A 13,620-nucleotide genomic window follows, 5' to 3' on the forward strand; every position below is an offset into this window, starting at 1 on the left:
ATGGAAACATTTTGTGTGACATATATTCAACGTTGAGCACACACATAACGGAAATAACACATTCTCGTGTTCGTGGTAACAGTACCACAGATTTAATGGAGATATATATGTGCATATATATACATATACATATATATATATATATATATATATATATATATATATATATATATATATATATATATATATATATATATATATATATATATATATATATATATATATATATATTGTGTTAGTATAAAATAGTTGTGCATAAACAACCTTATGAATAATGACATATATTACCTGGGTATTCGCCGTGGTTTGAGTTGAATGTATGGCTAATGTTCATGTTTTACGTTATGACCTAGATTAATCATTCGCCAGCTTCTGTAGCAACATCCAAGGCATAATCGTAAATCAGTTGATATGCCATAAGTCTGGTTCTGATGTTGAAACGTTTTAATTTTCACAGTACTACCACATAATATAACGAACTGTTAAAAGCAATCACAGCTGCGATTTCCGTGGCTCATATCGCATGCTGAAGTTTCAAGACAAACAAAATCAATTCTTAATTTTTTTAATATGTCATAGGCCTTTATTTTAATTTCCTGTATCAACCATCTTCTTACATTTGTAAATTATTTGGAAGAAATTTAGTGAAACTCTGAAAGTACAAACTTGTATACAGTTTGATAATTGGAACTTGTATCATCCTATATAAATTGATTAAACTCGCATCATCTGATGCTGGAAATTGGAGACGAAATGAGCTGTACTTGTTACTGTACCGTTACCGTTGTCCACATATGTTGACCATAAGTGGCTTGAGGAATGCGTATGCCATTATTGTCTGTAAACGTATTTTTTGTGTCGTATGGGAATGGAGAGAGACTATGTCCATCGACCTGTTGCAGTGTGGCAAGTTTTGCATTAAGAGCAACATTTCGAGCAGCCTTCCAGATTGCGCAGACTGCAAAACTTATTGAGCTGAAACTCAGGATGCCGTTGAAAACGGCCACGACTACGGGTACGGCGTCAACCGCTCTTGAATAAGGATATCCGTACGTGTCCATGGGTATGATAATTGATATGATGAAAATTGGGAAAACGGCCATGAACCACAAGAAACTTAGGATACAGTTAAAGTGGACCTGCAATTAGATAATATGTGTAAGAAATGAGAAATATCAAAAGCAAATCAATACATCGTTCACCCCCAGACGAAGTTCAATTCAATTCAATTGTTTCCTTTTATAACCATGTATAACCTTATACAGTACATACTAAAACATTACGTGGTCAATAAATGTGATACATAATACTAAGAAAAGCTCCGATATTTTAAACAACAAAAGCTGGAAATCAAAGGATGGAAAAGTATAAACCATCATATAATAATGTACCCTAAGTAGAATATGACTTATTTTCAACACTTCATACATATGTTTACGTATTGAACATAATGATTTTTTTCTCACTAGAACTTGAAAACTGAATCAACTTGTACATGTTTGGTTTATCCCAGAAGTTCGTTTTCATTAACTTTATTCTACACACATATTTAAAATCCATTAAACTTTCAAATAAGTGAAAACAAATTCATACGTGATGTTGCTTGAAATCAAGCTACATCAACTGATTTTATGGTTGTTATTTCAAAGTAAACGCGATCATTGTATCACTTGTAAACAAATATTCCACTCAGTTTAATTAAAGTATTTGCTATTGTTGCTAAGCGTAATCAGTTTGTGAACGGATAGCACACCATTGTTAGAAAGCTTAATTGAGAACATATTTGTTAATTTTTTACACAATATGTTTTTTTAAAATTCTTCTCCGTATATAAGTAGGACCCGATTTAAAAATAACCCTATCTCACATAACCTTCTAAACGCGATATTCTTATTTTAGACTCAATACAGAATTTAATATGTGCTAAATAGGAAACGGAAAAAAAAGGAATGTCAAATGCTAATAATTAAAATGTCTCAAAATTCATTTAGTAGAGCGAGTTAGGCGAAAGGAGGGAGATAACATTTGTAGTGTGACCATTATATATATGCATGCAGATATTGGTGTATGTTTCTTTCTGTCGGTATGTCTCCCTAAATGACAGATATGTATGCAAAACAGTTGCATGTTTTTTCCAATCTAATACCCGCAACAAAAGTGCAAACATTGAGACCGTACGTAAGTCAATACGTACATATATTATATATAAATATGTCTGGGCCGTATATAAATTATATTTGTGTTTTTGTAGAGATTCAAAAGATGCATATATGTGCCATTTTTCATCAATCATTTCCCATATACAACATATATTATTTTACATCATATTGTAAAACGTCATACATTTTTACATGGGCCATCTTTGCTACTTCAGTTAAATATATATTCTAGCTCGATAATTGTAGTACCAACGAGGGAGATTGAACACTCTATCTCTTTTGTTTTATTCTAATATTCCAAAATTAGGTAAATATTTTAAAACTTGAAACGTTTCCAGATGAGTATACTTTCTCCTTTCAATCCAGTTTAAACATTTTAGTAATGCCTCATTTTCAAATATGACAAGATAAAGTCCCTATGTAATCGTGACAAAATGATACATGCTTGAAGAGACTTCCCAATTGTTCTAAAAACGATTTTGGTAGATACTATATATAGTTGACTTTAAGGAGGTCTCTGAGCCATCTAGGGTGAGAGCATTGTCATTACAGTGAAATAATATATTCTGTGTTTGTAAATGTAATTCTTTTAATAGTTGGATGTTCTGAATCGAATGAGTTAGCATCTCCGCACAAAAGGAAAAAAAGCATCGAGGAATGAGATCACCTTGTCTAAATTAATTATTGATTTTAAACCACGGTTAATTATTTTCAGTTACATTGAAACTTTATTTAATAGTGTTATAAATCGGCTTGAAAAAATATTGGAATGCGTTGGTAAAAATTAGAAGCTTTTAATCTTATTAAATGAAATAATATAAAAAGCAACATTACCAAACGCTTTCTAAACATCGTTCAAAAGAAGAAATTCAGTTAACCTACATGCTTTCGATTAACAAATAATGTCATAAATAATACGGATATTCTCTCTTATTCAATTGTCGCTGATAAAGTTTGGTTTGATTAGTACTTGCAACTGATGGAAGTTTATGTTGAAGTCGATTTGCACAGCATTAAGACGCTAAATTACATTAATTTATTAATAAATAAATGGGTCCTCTGCTTTTAAAAATTGTTGTAGTTTATCTCCTTATGAGACGCTTATAATAGCACATTCCATCTGAGTTTATGATTCCTCACCATTATTGAAGACAAAATGAATCGCTTGCACAAAATAATCACTAATAGCTCCACATAGGACTTTCAAGAACTCTCCTGTATTCGATATTTCCATCGACTTTCATTAATAGTTAAATTTTACCATTTGCTGCTGCTTTGGTTAGTGTAATTATGTCATTCGTTAATTTTCATTGTGTGTGATGTAAGTTAAGGACATCTGTAATTTTCATTTAAATTATAAGATCAACTATGTCTATATGGTGATTGAAGTCTAATTTATTCATTGTCTAATTCAGTTTCCGTTAGAATGTCTAACTCATTTTTTGCGAATGTTTCGTCTCGCTAAATTAAATTTAGGACTTTCTTATTTGTAAAGATTCTATTTTTCAAATTATATAAATAGTTTGAAACCATTTCCTAGTCTTCTGTCTTAATTGCCGTATATTCCACCCCGTCTCCTTTAGAGTTCTTGACACGGACTTTCACTAAATGTCACGTTATCATTTCTAATTCATGAATATATTTATACTGTTTTCCTGTTCTTTAAATGTAATATCGTTTGCAATTTTCTCTTTATGTTGAGTTTGTTGTTCGTTATTTGAAGCATTAGAAACATAGTTTCAATTTTTTATTTATAAGAAATATTTAATCTTTAAAAGAGAATCTCAGAAATTGGAGTTAGTTCTAAGTTACAATTTGATGCGAGAGACATATATTTGGTCCTGGAGTCGTGAATTGAATCCATCACATTCGTTATGTAGACTAACGTCTTGAAGGACTGACGGTTTTACTTCCAAAAAGGTATGTGTTGTTCTGTTTTTTGAAAACTGGGAGTTGTTTAGACTCAAGTATGGTCAGTTTTATAGCCTTGTTCTACGTATTGTAAGTACAATAGCTGCAACCCGTCTACTGGTTGTAATATAATTACAGATAGATTTGAAACCCGAAAATGACACCGACCATAATGTCTAGTGACTAATCAAGAACTTACAGTTTGTAAATTCTAAGTGTCATCAAACAGAAATTATATGTGTCAACATGTTTTCACGTACCCGGCAAACAGCTCCACGTAGTGCGATACAAACACAAATTCAAAACTCTCTATCATATTAAGCGATGATAGCAAATATTATTGGGTTCTTTCACATCGTCACAGCTGACACTTAAGAATATTTAAAGTTATATCGCGATTTCCTTTCATTTAGAAGACGGAATATTATATGGCTTTATACTTTTAATCTTTAATCTAACTGTAAGTAAGCCTTCAGTTGCATACGTTGCATAAAGTGTGCGTTTGCAAGAAAATATTATTTCTCTTTTTCACTGGTAATTTTTCTTACACAATCCTTTTTCTGTACACGAGATCCTTTATTTTCGCGGTCGTGTTAAAAGAGTTACAAACAATATCTTTTTTCAGTTGTAAGATTGATGGGTGTTACTTAGGTTCGCGTTTGTACAACTTTGTCTTACTTCAGACATGCAAATCTCGAACGCCTGTTTATCGTTTTTAAATGCATATTATGTATTCATTCTTGCACATCCAGAATGAAGTATTTTTAACTCTGGCTCATTTTCATTTCCTCGCTTTCAATAACTGCTAAAGTTCGTGTAATTCCGACTATTCAAGGTTAAAATCTCGAGAAAATTGAAATAACATTTCTAGTGGCTGTTGGCTCTATGCATTGCGTTGTTATCCTAACACCATATATAACGAAATTGCAGATATTCTACATGGAAGTGACATAGAGGTATGCCAATATTTTATACACTGTGATATAGGCAAATGGACATCACTTACTTTCATTGATGCAACAAAATATGTGGCGTTCAAATTTAAATTGGATTAACAGACTGCAATCACAGTGTCTTAGTCATTAAGCTAACTTTAATCTTGGTATAATGTGATTCTTCTTTTGTCTTTTGTCTTTTAGATTTGTTTATGACAACGAGAATGATCAATGGATTAACATCTTGTTTCTTTCGAAATTGCTATGCTAAAGCTAATTATATGCGTATCAGAAATCGAGCGAATTCTCTAACACTGTTTATGTATCCGATAAAAAACATACCTCAGAATATAATTATGGTCAAATTTGTCACCACATGCAATTTGAGACATATATAAGATACAAAATTTTCCAAAGTACAACGAACCGTATCAATATCATTCTCCTGCCTTCGTGCACTGCTAGAGTCTCATCACTGTATTCTTGGATAAAGTGGGCTGAGTGTCAATGAATGACTATTAAAAAATCTCTTCGATTTTTAGGATGTGATAAAACACGCCTCGAATAAACTGAATTCGTACAGTTTAGACTAGATGAGGTAAAAAGACCTGGAGATAAAACTGTTAAATTGCGCACTAGTTGTGACCAGTATATAGGTTTAAGACTCGTCATAGTCGATTATACGATATGAATAAGAAAGAATATGAATCAAATATAGTGTACAATCTACAGATAGGGTTTGACACTGGATCAAAGGCAGTGTAGCAATAGGCTGAGGTATGGAATCGTTGATTTCTTTCTACCGATATTATATCATTTCATGACATGCAATGTAACTCTTAATATCTACATCCTAATGTAATATTAGAAACATAAATATAACTAAGAGAGTTAATATGGTGCCTGTTTGTGGAGACAGATGGACTGTAATTGGCTGGCTAGGTGTTATTGTTAAATCCAAATTCATCCTGTATTTATAGCTTTAATATACAATTCTGTTTGGATAAATATGCTCTCTAAGTCAATCCGCCCTAGGCTGGACTCGTTGGTAGAATTTCATTTGTCTCAGAGAGAGAGAGAGAGAGAGAGAGAGAGTTTTCTACAGAATCGGAATACGTACAAGAATGTGACGCAGGTTCTGGTAATTGCATTGTGATGCAATCCAGAAGACGACGAAAACAAATGCAGGCAAGATGGGCTGAAAAAATAGATTGGCAAATTTTAAGATTGGCTGGATTTAGTGTAGGTTTTGTGATCTGCAGCTCTCCCTCTGGTACAATCACTAATGCATAAATATAAACAGTTTCAATATACATACGCGAATGCATTCACTAAAGCATTATACTGCACTAACATGAAACGTGTTATGCATATATATATATATATATATCGTGTCTTTACTTCTTATCCGCGATTCTGGATTTTGGAGGTTTTTCCTACTTGACTTTGACATATTTCTTAGTAGCAAACAATATATTTAGTACAATCTGAGTTTGGAGTCAGTCGCTTTGCAGTTAAACTAGGAATTACCTTGGAATAATAATAATAATAATAATAATAATAATAATAATAATAATAATAATAATAACAATTATTCTATGTATGTGATTGCCCATTCAATGATGATAATTTCTTACCGACAGGTGAATCAACATGAGAATGAAATGCGACGTTGCTCCACAAATGATGATGCCAACAACTAGATTAACAACTTGGATTATGTGATGTGCCACTATCACATTCTGTAGTATGCGATTCACTTCCATTTCCGCTCCTAATAAAGGAAAGAAAACATTTAACAACTGAAAAAAGACGATGTTACCTATTCTCTAACGGCATCAAATGTCATATCGTAATATTGTGAATCATCATTACCACAGTCATCGTGAGGAAAGGAGTTACTTTAGAAATTGTCATCAATAGGCATTTCTCGCACTTATTATGACAGGAAAGCAGCTCGAATGATACTGGTCAAGATTATAAACTATTTGAATGAGCATCTGGAAAAGACGCAATGCACTTGGCTGTTCGTGTTGATGTTTGTGAGCGACGATTTAATTTGAAAATGAGATCGAGATCCATGAGTATTTAGACATCAGAGACAGTCGAAAAGTCACATAGAATATGTCATCTCTTTTAATAATTAGAAATAGTATCCACTGAGGTATGGTGACAGGGTACCGTGAGAAGCAAATCACAGTGATATAATCCAGGTATAACGTCCTGGAATGAATTCATAATAATCCCTATATAGCATTTCAGTAAAGTCAAAATACAAAATAATATCTCTGATCATTCTATGTTGTCTACTATTGAAAACAATGCAATGAAAAAAAAAGATAATAAGACTAATGTAGTCTTTTCCTGGTGCGAGTAGTGGATAAGGATGTGATCATTTTCCTGCGAATCTACTACTAAATGGAATGCTAAGTAAAACATAGTTTTCACTCATTTAATTGTATGGGTCTATATTTGTTTGAAGCTTATGTGGTATTTTAGGAAAAGTGTCCATCACTCTTGAAAAGTGTACTAAAGATAGTAGTCAATACCATTTTCTGTGTCAGGTAATTATGCGCCACTGTGACATAATTTACAGATGTGAAAGGAATATACCATCAAAAACACGTGTTTATGCCAAAAAACTAAATATAGACTCTTAGAAGTCCAAAAGATATTTCGACGTTCTCATGAAGATTCCACCTAACACTTGTGATTTACTGCATTCCATATATGGTTGCGTCTATCTATATACATTTTAGTATTTTCTTTGAGTATACCACTTCTACTAATCACCTCAACATATTTATATTCAAGATATTATCGACAGAGATATGGAATCAAAAGCGTTTTAATCACTCAGAACTTTATATAATCGGGAAAAGTTGTACAGGAACACATTTAGATTCTGTGTCTATACATTTTAATTATTCTAAGACGGACCAAACTTGTAGCTTTTAGAGGAAATCCAAGCAATGTAAGTCTGTATTTCTGCCTTCAGGCCGAGAAATGCGCCCAGTGTCTTTTATTGGGGAAGCATTTTCATAAAGACTTCTGACAAATTATATGTATATTCTTAAATTTAAGTAAAATTGTACCTGTCATTGCGACATTTGCGAGCTGTTGTTTTAATCTTCTTTCTGACACATTTCATACCAATGTAGGATTCAGCAGTATTCATTTATGGTAGTTTCAACCATGTTGATTTGATGGAAATAATGTTAAAAGGTGTCAAAACACGAGATGCTAGAAGCGGACGTATTATGAGTATGGGTAAAGTAAATAACAATGATAATAACCTAAAGGATGTATGGAAGAAGACGAAAAATAGATGGCATGCATGCATACGTGACATAGCAGACTTCGGCGATTCTCGGGTGTGATTATTTTGGTTGCTTATGTTATTCTTTTTCAAGAATGTTTGATTCCAATACAAACAGAGAAGAAGACGAAAGATAGATAACATGCATACATAAGTTCCAAAGCAGACGTGGGAGATTATTCAGTGCACTTATTGTAGATGCTTCTCTTATTCCTTTTCAATGACGACAGGAAAGATTGATTCCCATGCAACCAGATAGAGACACAACAGAAGCATCTGCAGCTTTAAAGGATGCATTTTCAAACTAATCCAATACCTAAATAAAACTGCCTGTTGTTTACTTTTACACAATGCATAATGTATTCAACATTGTAGTCATTACTGAGAGGAGAGAGTTGTTGATCATCATATATACACGAGCTTTTAAGGGTCCCTAGCAAAATTGTCCATGAAAATGTTTAAGTTTAATAACAACTATGATAGTGTGTATCTACCGGTAAAACGTCGTTATATAGTGTAACTTTGTCGGTTTTGAGAAATTTATATTTTGTCTCATGAGCAACGGTTATCCTCGTCAACATTTGTTGCAATAAAGTGTAGCTTTGTCGGATTTGAGATATTCATATTTTTTGTCGTATGGGCCACAGTTACCCTTGTCAACAAAGCTAGCTATATTATTTAGCTTTGTAGGATTTGGATATTCATATTTTATTTCCAAATGGGCAACATTTATTCTTGTGATAGCGTTCAGATGTTACGTTGTCAAATGTCACCAATTAAAAGAATTTATATATAACGGTTATCAATTGTACATCAAGAATATGCTCATTGGGACTAGTAGACTACATGATTATGTTAAATACGACCTGATTTAACAATTGGGCATTTAACGTAACGGACTGCATAACAGGGCCTGCAACCTGAATATTGATGATTTACACAGAACCATAACTCTTGGCTTAATAAACAGATTTGAAGAGGAGCAATGCAGACAGTAATATAAACATTATTTCTGATGTTCAGCCAAAACCTATGCCGGTTATCTCGACTATATTTAACAACGTTTGAGAAAAGAGAGTCCATTTCATTACACATATGTCGATTTTGACATAGCAGAAGGAGGTTGTGTATATATTACAATGAATGGGTTCGAAATGAAACTCTTGTATAAATATATAAACAGCAGTATTTAATGCATAATTTGTTTATTATGTGAAATAATAAGTATTCAATACATCGGCTATAAATGCCGATGTACAACATGCAGACATACAGTGATTGGTTCAATAAAAGAGACATTAGAGGATATTAGATAATTCGAAAAGTATTTCTTCAGCCCTATAAATGTGTATACAATATTGGAAAGGACGGTTTCAAAACAGAACTGCTTACAGAAAAAGCAAAGATATATGCTATTCATCATCTTGTGAATATTAGAGTTATGTATAAGCTTACATGTGTACATGTAGCTACAAGGTCGAAACTAACGACCTTTAACTTAACAAGCATGTCACATATATGAAAGTGAACTAACTGAAAAGAGAATGTGTTGACTGTATTCACATAGACATACATAACGCATACATTCCGATATTTCAGATATCAAACTGTCATAACATTATGTTCCCAAAACCTGTCTATTCAGTAGGTAATTTATTCACCAAACGGTCATGAAAATCATATGTATGAAGAAATGCAAATAGTAATGAAAGAACGGTTATACTATATTAATACATAAATGATTTAAAAGTGATAAATTCGATAAAGAAGGAAGGAACGTGATTTGTATATTTCAGTCGTTCTCATTACATGTATTTTGCATTTTGTGTTCCAAATTTATCTGTAATCATGTAACATAATAGTTTGATCGATGCATTTCGCAAGTGACACGATTCATGGATACGGACCTTTAATAGATGGGTGGCCCTGCCGGACATAGAATGCTGAGCGACTTAGCGGGTTCTCGGGGGATAACACCTATGTCCATATATGAGATAATAGATATTTGCCGACAAGCAACTTAAATATCTCTCATTACTGTCACAAGTGTAGACCAAAATGTCCCTGCTTAGCTAAACGTGTATACCTCAAATCAATCGAAAAGTGGAAAATATGACAACCCCAAGTCGGAAGCTGAAGGCCTTAGGTGTCCTGCAGAATGCGATGCTTACATTCCCGATAGATTAATTTACCCGCAATATTGTGTTTCAGTGTGTGTGTGTGTGTGTGTGTGTGTGTGTGTGTTTGTGTGTGTGTGTGTGTGTTCTGTTAAGCAATATTTGTATTATACTAGTTATCATATTTGTTTCATAATTTTCATGTAATAAGTATGTATGTAAGAAAGATCTATTTGTCTTATTTAATAACCTTAGTAAACTAATCTGTCATTATAAATCAGGAATGAGAATGGTAACAATATACTTACAAATGGATGTATACGGAAAATAAGAGTACGTGTGTAAATAGGTGTACACGGAAAATAAGCGTACATTTGTTTTGTTGTTGTAGTTGTTGGGTTTAATGCCAGTTTTCAGCACAAAAATATACATGGAGGCCAGAATACATGGTAGAAGAAGAAACATGGAAAAGCCCGGAAAGAACCACCAACCTATGATAAGTTACTGGCAATCTTTCTCATATACCCACCAATGGTCAAATCAGAGACTCGAAGCCACGCAAACAGAGGTGAGTATATGTGTAAATAAGTGTATACGGAAAATAAGCATGTACATGCCTTCCATAATTTATGTTTGTGAAAATTAAAACAAATAATTGAGTAACAAGTTCTCTTCTAATGATTTTCTGTTTCATATTAACAGTTTAGCGCAAGAATTTATATAGGCTAATGATTATGACAATTATTTATATCTCTCTTTCATATTTGTTTAAAATACTCTGCTAATTTCGATTTCTTGCACATATATTTGTATAAAAGACAAAAGTGTGATCATTATATGGCACTTAAGAATTAAAACTTTCAAGCGTTCATGCAAACAATTCGTTTTTCACTTGACAATTTGATTATCTGAAAATTGTGGGCCACATTTAATCAACCTCCTCTTTGTTTCTTCTTACGTGCTTGAAGTGCGAATCGTTTGGTCTATTCTCTACACGGACGAATATAAACTTTGTTATGGAACACCACATAATGCTCGCTTTTAACATGAAAATAAAGCTGAACATTCTTTACAAAATTGTCCATACTTACGAAGTTGGTCATACTGTAAGCTCATGGTGGTAAATATTTTAATTCAGTTGCTCCAATCAACAAATTAAAAAATTGGATCTGTAAAAAAACAGGAAATTCGCCTATTATTCTCAAAGATGAATTATTGTTGTTTTACAAAATTCCAACACTGGTAAATGCGATTCAGTCTATTCACTAGTGGATCGCACTGCTATATCAGTTTTTAAACGGTACAGAACAGACAACATACATTGATTATCTCAGTGGATGTATGACTGAATACTTCTGTGTTGCGTATTCTTTTGTGATTTTGATCAAGTTGATCAAAATAAAGGCCAGGATAGAAAACAAGAATATTGACTATTTAATTCAGTTAATAATTTCAAACAATCGTTTACGCCTTCCGCTTTAACTCAACGATACAGTTGCCAACATGATACACTGGCCTTTTAAATAAGTACAATTTCTGTCATCACCATAAGCTACGTTACAGTGTATATGCTTTTGGATCTGTTGCTCGCGAGGACGGAATCAAGTAGTTTTATTCTCAAAATCATATTATTAGTTCGATTTTAGAACTGCTCTCAATGAACCAATTCTAATTTCTTTATAACCGTAACAACAAACATCGCTGGCAGCCAATATTAAAATGACATCGTTTCCGTTCTACTACTGAATATGTCATTATATGAGTACATTTGTTAATATTGGAGATTGGTGAATGTAAGCAAAACATAAATTAATGCCACATCCACACAATTTAAACATTTTTGGAATGAAATAATATGAATACACATACCTTTATCTTCTTATTTCGGCAATCGCCTTCGTGTAACTGCGCAACTCACTACTGCGTATTTAGAATGGATAGACCAGGAAGAGGCCCAGTAATATTGGGAATGAGAGAGTATTACATAACAAAATTCCGAAGATCTCTTTTTGGTTTTTGTGTGAAATTTAATTTGCAGCTTGGTTAATGTATATTTTAAATTTCTTCGCTCCTTTACCGAGACGCTGTGAAAGATCGATAGACAAGAATGTGATTTAGTTTAAATATTCTAACTTTAATGTACTTCAAATCCATAATTAATCCCTTTAGACCCTCCGTATAACGTGGGTAAGTTATCGATTTAGAACAGGCTATATATAAAGCTGGGTAGTTTGTACTGAACGAGAGGAACATCTACCTAGAGACAAAGATAAGTGCTTATAGTATTTGGAAAGCCAGATTTCGTGTTATCTTTAAAGCGCAGAACCATAACGGGGTGGGGTGGGGGAGAGAAACACTGAGTTCCAGTCAGGTTTAGAAAATGATATAAAAATCTTGTCAACATATTTAGTTGATGTCTAATTCATGTTTAGTGCTTTTCAAGATTTCCAAAAATGTGATACATATAATTGAACACGTATATCTGGTGACGCGATATTTGTTTAAAGTAGTCTGATCTGTCCTTATCATACTTACAGTGAAAGATTGCTCCTTCCGACGGCTTGTGACACGCATGAGAAAGTACGTCTAACGAATATTTATTTCAACAAGCGTCAGCTTCAAGGACTATGTAAAATGCGATTTACATGATAGTACATATTTGATCAGTCGGTCGTAAGCAGAATGCACATACATGCACTTGTGTATGTATTTCCAACCAGTGAGAGCGAAAATGAATTTGGACTGGATTAAAACCTTGAAATAAAAATTGCATCCATTAACCTGCAAGAATATGGTTCGTAGGAACGATATGTGATTTATCTACAGTGTTTCTCAAATATACAAAGTTCCAAACCATGTCGACATTATACGTGGAATTTTTCGGTTACGTGGTACACATACTGTGATGTATTAATTGTTTGGTTGTTGTTGTTGTTGTTTTTAATAGACTTACTATAATATTCTAAACATCGATTATTAATAATCAAATATAAAATTGTTTAAACGCATCTCTCATTTTCTCTCTCGTCCTCTCTCTCTCTCTCTCTCTCTCTCCCTCTCTCTCTCTCTCTCTCTCTCTCTTTCGTCCCCCTGCGGGTCGGGGGTTGTAGAATTGGCCCGACGTGCCTCGCTCGTGTCCTAAAAGGCGACTAAGTAGAGACAACCTGTTTGCCGTTGGT

General features: G+C 33.2%; 1 long non-coding RNA gene across 1 annotated transcript; it reads right to left on the reverse strand.

The window, feature by feature from the left end:
• Nucleotides 1-551: 551 nt before the first annotated feature.
• LOC149801105 (uncharacterized) lies at nt 552-12,651 on the reverse strand. Its single transcript, XR_016420580.1, has 4 exons — nt 12,311-12,651; nt 11,533-11,610; nt 6,643-6,779; nt 552-6,203 (listed from the first exon to the last, which is right to left on the reverse strand). It is a non-coding gene; the product is annotated as an uncharacterized LOC149801105 (long non-coding RNA).
• Nucleotides 12,652-13,620: the final 969 nt, after the last annotated feature.

Source organism: Sinohyriopsis cumingii, chromosome 4 (assembly GCF_028554795.1).
Source record: "Sinohyriopsis cumingii isolate HCF-2022 chromosome 4, ASM2855479v2, whole genome shotgun sequence".
Classification (NCBI taxonomy): Eukaryota; Metazoa; Mollusca; class Bivalvia; order Unionida; family Unionidae; genus Sinohyriopsis; species Sinohyriopsis cumingii.